This window comes from Mytilus californianus, unplaced genomic scaffold, assembly GCF_021869535.1.
Source record: "Mytilus californianus isolate M0D057914Y unplaced genomic scaffold, xbMytCali1.0.p SCAF_10, whole genome shotgun sequence".
Classification (NCBI taxonomy): Eukaryota; Metazoa; Mollusca; class Bivalvia; order Mytilida; family Mytilidae; genus Mytilus; species Mytilus californianus.
In genome coordinates, this window is record NW_026262582.1 from 60,415,102 (window position 1) to 60,420,962 (window position 5,861).

General features: G+C 30.7%; 1 long non-coding RNA gene across 1 annotated transcript; it reads right to left on the reverse strand.

Moving 5' to 3' along the window:
- Nucleotides 1-3,619: 3,619 nt before the first annotated feature.
- On the reverse strand, nucleotides 3,620-5,263 carry LOC127718316 (uncharacterized). The gene is made up of 3 exons (XR_007989730.1): nucleotides 5,209-5,263; nucleotides 4,505-4,561; nucleotides 3,620-3,993 (listed from the first exon to the last, which is right to left on the reverse strand). It is a non-coding gene; the product is annotated as an uncharacterized LOC127718316 (long non-coding RNA).
- Nucleotides 5,264-5,861: the final 598 nt, after the last annotated feature.

Sequence of the window (5,861 nt, forward strand, 5' to 3'; positions counted from 1 at the left end):
CGAATTGGTCGTTCATGAGTACAAGAAAACATCATGTTGCTTATTTAGATTTTAAGACGATGAAGACGTAAAGTATATTATTGTAAACTATGTGTCTATTGTTTTCGATAAGTAACAATCATCAATAACAGAAAAAATGCGAAAGCGATAAAATAAACATCAGTGAAGCAACTGTCAAAATCAAACAAATCGATTCAGTATATATCCAGTGGCATGTAACCAATAACAGTAAAAGTTGTCATTTTATAAAAATGAATGCAGAGAAAAACAATTTTGCAAGGGAGGCAAAAGCAAGAGGTTTAATAACACCCACCCTTAAAATGAATTATAAAATAAAATAAAATAGAATACATACTTCACATTTAAAATAATAATTAGGAATTGCAAAATGTATTAATAATGCTTATTGTTTATTCATTTGATTAACATAATTTTGAAAAAATATATCACAGTTTGAAAAACAAATCTAATATGTGCTGAAAAAGTATACGTCAATCAGAAATTTGATTCAATCCATAAAGGATATGGTACGAATTTCCAGGAAATATATAACAGATCTAAATTGTAATAATTGTAAAGAGGTCATTTCCGCAGAGGTCAATTTCTGCAAAACTCAGGTTTTCAAAAAATTACGAAACGATGCCTAAAATTTGCATATCGACACTGAACAAATATAACACGATAACAAATTTGGACTTCATTTGTAAACCATATTTAAAATAGTTTTACAAATAATTGTCAGTAAGCTGAAAAGGCGTTTCCAAGTTTTACATGTAATCGTATACAAGGCTATTATGCAAAGTATTTGATATATGTTATGAGTCCTTTTCGGTTTAGATATAAGGGGTGTAAGCTGTACTTTACCCCAAATCTTAGACATTTTGACCTATCATGTCTGTTTCACACATTGTTGTCAATATAATGGAATTCTGTCATACGAGTGAGAAGTTTAGTAAGCTATAAACCCGGGTTTAATCCACCATTTTCTAAATAAGGAAATGCCCGTACCAAGTGAGGAATATGACAGTTGTTTTCCATTCGTTTGATTCAAGAATAATTTATCTGCTTTAATTCATTATAAAATGTAGACTAATTCAAGACAAATCCGGACTTCCAAAACAACAGAAAATCTGCCTGTTTTCGATAACTTCAATTTCCGATAATGCGCATGTTATTTTTAAGATACCAGGAGGTCAATAATAAAACATAAGTCAAATCTAGAGGTAAGGCTCATTCGGTCATATGAAAATCGATAAAAAGAGGAAGGATCTTTGTTAACGACGAGTTGAATATATCTATGGTAATCTTTGATACAGTTATTTCAGAACGCTCTACCATCTAGTGATACATATGACAAATCAATACATGTCACATTTTAACTAATATATGGTTAACCTATATATCAAATAAAACATTTGTAAAAAAAATTAGTAATCACAGAGTACTAAATAAAACTTTATTTCAAATTACAAAAAACGTACATCATCTAGTCAGCACATACATTCAGACCTTCTAAACATTTGACTTTATGAATGATTTATTTTTGGCCATGGGGTTGTCAGTTTGTTTTCGATCTGACTGTCCCTCTGGTATCTTTCGTCCCTCTTTTGCCTTTATGAATGATAAAGAGTATAAGCAATAGAAAGTTAACTAACGTTTTTTTCGGTTCTGGCTACATTCATTATTGGTCTATGAAATGATTGTAAATCAGGAAGAATTTTTTAAATGAATTTAAAACTGTCGGTATTGTTGTTATGAAAACACATTGAATGCTTACATGTTGAATGAATGAAACCAACTTCCTACTGCGTGATAGACTTGTTCATAAATTTTAAAATGAAAAGGCCGGAAAAAGATAATGCTTAATCCAAAAATAACAATTTCTCATCAGTTGCAATTTATCTACAGAAACAAGCTTAATAATGTAATAGTATGATTTACCGGGTATGTAGCTTAGATATGATAATGTGCTGCATATATATCGCAATTTAAAATCATAGTGGAAATATGTTTTAATAAAAAAAATAAAAAGATTTAGTATAATTGCCAATTCAAATTCGAAATTATTGTATTTCTGTGTTTAGTTCGTTCTATTCATTAACTCTTGTTATTTTGTTTTGAAAAAAAATAGTCATTTTATCCTAAATGGCTACATATAAATTGATTCATTTATGGATTAAAAGAATGCATCGTAGTTCTTATCGAGCTTTTTGCTATGATTTGATGGTTTCTTTGTATGTCATATTCGGTTTCTGGTGTCTCAAACCAACACCGTATCACTGAGTCTGTGATGTATGTTTGCTCAGTTTATATAGTCCGTTTATCAATTTTGAAATTATTTCGAAACTGAAGTTTTAACTCCCTCAGGCATAGTTGACTTTAGATGGATTTTGGCTATTTGTTAGGTCCTTTTTCGTAGTATAGCTATTCAACTGTTCTTATACATCCTTGGCTTTCAAATATTTGGCATTTAACGTTCCTTATGAAGGTAAATCAAGAAAAGCGCTATGGACACATGAAATTTATAACGAGTTGTTTTCATTTTCTTTTTTTGGTTGCTGGATCCAATTATTGTCGCAGTTATATTTCATATACAAATAAGGAGATGTGGTATGATTGCCAATGAGAAAACTATCAATAACAATTCAAATACAGTGGATGTAAACAATTATAGGCAACCGTATGGCCTTCAACAATGAGAAAAAAACCCATACCGTGTAACCGACTATAAATGGCTCCGTCATGGAAAATATGAAACAATTCAATTGAGAAAACTAACGGCCTATGTCTGTTTAGGGTGCTCACCTAGTTTTTTCACTATAATTGAACTATAAACAACTGTCATACATGTACTAGTGAGAAGTTAAGCTAGCTATACAACTGGATTTAACCCACTATTTTCTTCGGAAAATTACTTTACCAAGTCAGAATTATGACAGTTGTTGTCTATTCATTTTGTTGGTTAGAACGTTTTTTATGGACTTCACCGTTGAATTTATTTGGAGTTTGGTATTGTTGTTAATACTTTTTGTGAACTAATTTGTTAATATCCAGGAAAATATTCCTTTCAAAATTTTGAATAAAATCCCAGCGTAATTATTAACATGAATCTTCACATTCTATACTATGTCTATGTATCTTTTAAGATTTACGACATTATTTATGTTTGACAGACCATTTAAAGGCAACAGTAGTATACCGGTGTTCAAAAGTCATAAATCGATTGAGAGAAAACAAATCCGGGCTACAAATTAAAACCGAGGGAAACACATCAATTATAAGAGGAACAACAACAACACTGAAGTGCAACAAAAACAAACGCCAACATACATAGAAACGAACTATTTGATAACAACTGCCATATTCCTGACTTGGTAAAGGACATTTAATATTTTCCTTTATATCCCTCTAAATATTTAAATAGATAAGTCATGCACATGCTCTGAAATACAGTATGCACTTATTATGCAAAAACGTATACTGTCAACAAATAGATTGATCTGTGACTTTGTGTCCGAAAAGTTTATGGTTTACTAAGAACACTTTTAACAATGAAAGTGAAAGACAAAATAGAAAATAATCCTTCTCTGCTGTTCGACAAATAATACAAGTATTAGACTATCTTTAGAAATTCTAAGTTTTATTATTATATTAGTTTCTATTGATTATTTATTAAAATATATACACATGCATAACGACAGGATAATGTATCATGGTGTTGTTCTTTCCTCTATTCATAGTACATGTAGTAATGTGTATCGCTGGTTTTAGGAACCAAGCCAACGTACGGGTTGAGCTGACTGCAGCGATCTTCATTTCCATTGTTATCAATGACAGTGCCATACGATCCATTTATAACTTGTAAATATGAGCTATTATCTACATTTATCTTGTTTCGTTTTTTACAAATGCAGATAAAGCCCAAGCAGCCACCAATCATAACTAGTATACCAGCTATTGCAGCCCAGAAGATAAGTACATCCAATTCAAAGACTGAAAAAAAAACACATAAATATATTATATATGTATATTAATGAACTTGTATGTTCATGTTCACATATATAAATGCATCAAAACCTACACACATCAGAACTAAACTGACTTCAAGTTAGTACTGTAGGGACGTTTTACTGAACTAAAAACGAGTGCCTCGAATTTTATTTATATATAATTACATAATATCGATAAACAACGAGGCTAAAACCACACATGCAGTTTTAAAAAGGAAACTGTTAAACTCAAATAAAATAGAACAAGTCATTTTCTGTAAGTTAATAATAAAATAGGTACGAACGGAAATGTGTCTGAATTAATTGATGACCTCCTTAGAATTTGGATCCGGAAAGCGCAATATATCTTTTATCTATGTGAATCACAAGTAACTAATCTTAATGAAGATATATTGTAACCAGAAAAAAGAAGGATATAATAAGTTTAAAAAGTAATTTCATGTTAGAAATACTACAAAATGTCCGACCAACAAATTAGTAAGCAAAATTGTTACCTGTCATTGATTCGGAATAGTTTTCCACCTCTGAACTCGTTGTATAATTGACATCTCCTACAAACATAGTCAAACATTAGTTGTGTTATAACATAAACGGTACAAATTTAACTGCACCAGATGCACATGTCCACATGAAATGCCTAGTCTCTGTTGCTCGAGGCTTAATACTTGAAAATCCAAAACAAATTAAACTAAAAACGAAATACCTTCGTTTCTTGATTCATTACGTTTCGCATCTGATTTCATGAGATTTCATCACAAAGTGCTTGTGCAGCTTTTTTTAGTAAGAAGTAAAAACAAAACTCATCAAATTACCAGCTTTTAATTTTGAAAGCCAGAAGCACGTTTCATCTATAGAAAACACAAACTTACTCCTCAAATCAAGCAAATTAAAATGCCAAATAAAGTACAAAGTTGAAGAGAATAATTGTACCATGTTTTGAGGTGATGTCAATTACTGTTGTCTATGTGGTAAGGTAAAAACAGAATACAAACAGTTTTTAAAGGTCTTTCTATACAAATATGTGATGACTAAGACAATTGGCGACCGAAAACTGTAGATACAAAGGGAACAAAACATATATGAGTCTTGATCAATTGAAAAAACCCTGAATGACGACAAAAAGACATACAAGTCTGATCATTGCAAAGTGTGAAACCCAGTTAGTTCCATTTGTAAATGATTGTCTCGAAATACCTACCGTAAAGTTCAAACTTTGGAACGCATCCTTTCACGTGATCACATCTATGTTAATAAAAAAAAACATTGGAATTTCAATATACACGAAGCATAATATACTAGCATGTTCGCGTTTATTATACTTGAAAACTTAGCATGATATAAACATTACAATTGCTGTCTTTCCCAGAGAGATAAACGAATTAAACAGGATGCGGAGTAAAAACTGCTCACCCGTTTAAACCACCTGAGTTTAACCCCGGTTTTTGTTAATCATTGTTTAATTTTCTCTGTGTTGTTTGTTGTTTTACTCTAACGGATAGTTATTGTCTTTCTCTTCGGATTATAAATTTTGAATGGCCCTTTTGGTATCTTTTCTCCCCTCTTTTTAAAGAAAGACTGATCTAAACTTGAAAAAAAAATTGGTAAAGGATGTCGATTTAACACTGTTATAAACATGGTAACAAGTTTACATATTCTTTTTAGTATTTACATTGATTTTATTTTTTGTAAAATTGAAAGATAGCTAAATATATATTGCTATATATGTACAGTAATTCAAACGTGTTGTCCTACATCCAATCGGTACTGTTTACTTATATTTTGGTATTGCACAAGGTCATGTTTTTTTCAGACTGTTATTGATAGCTTTATAATATATCTGGCTCATGTGTA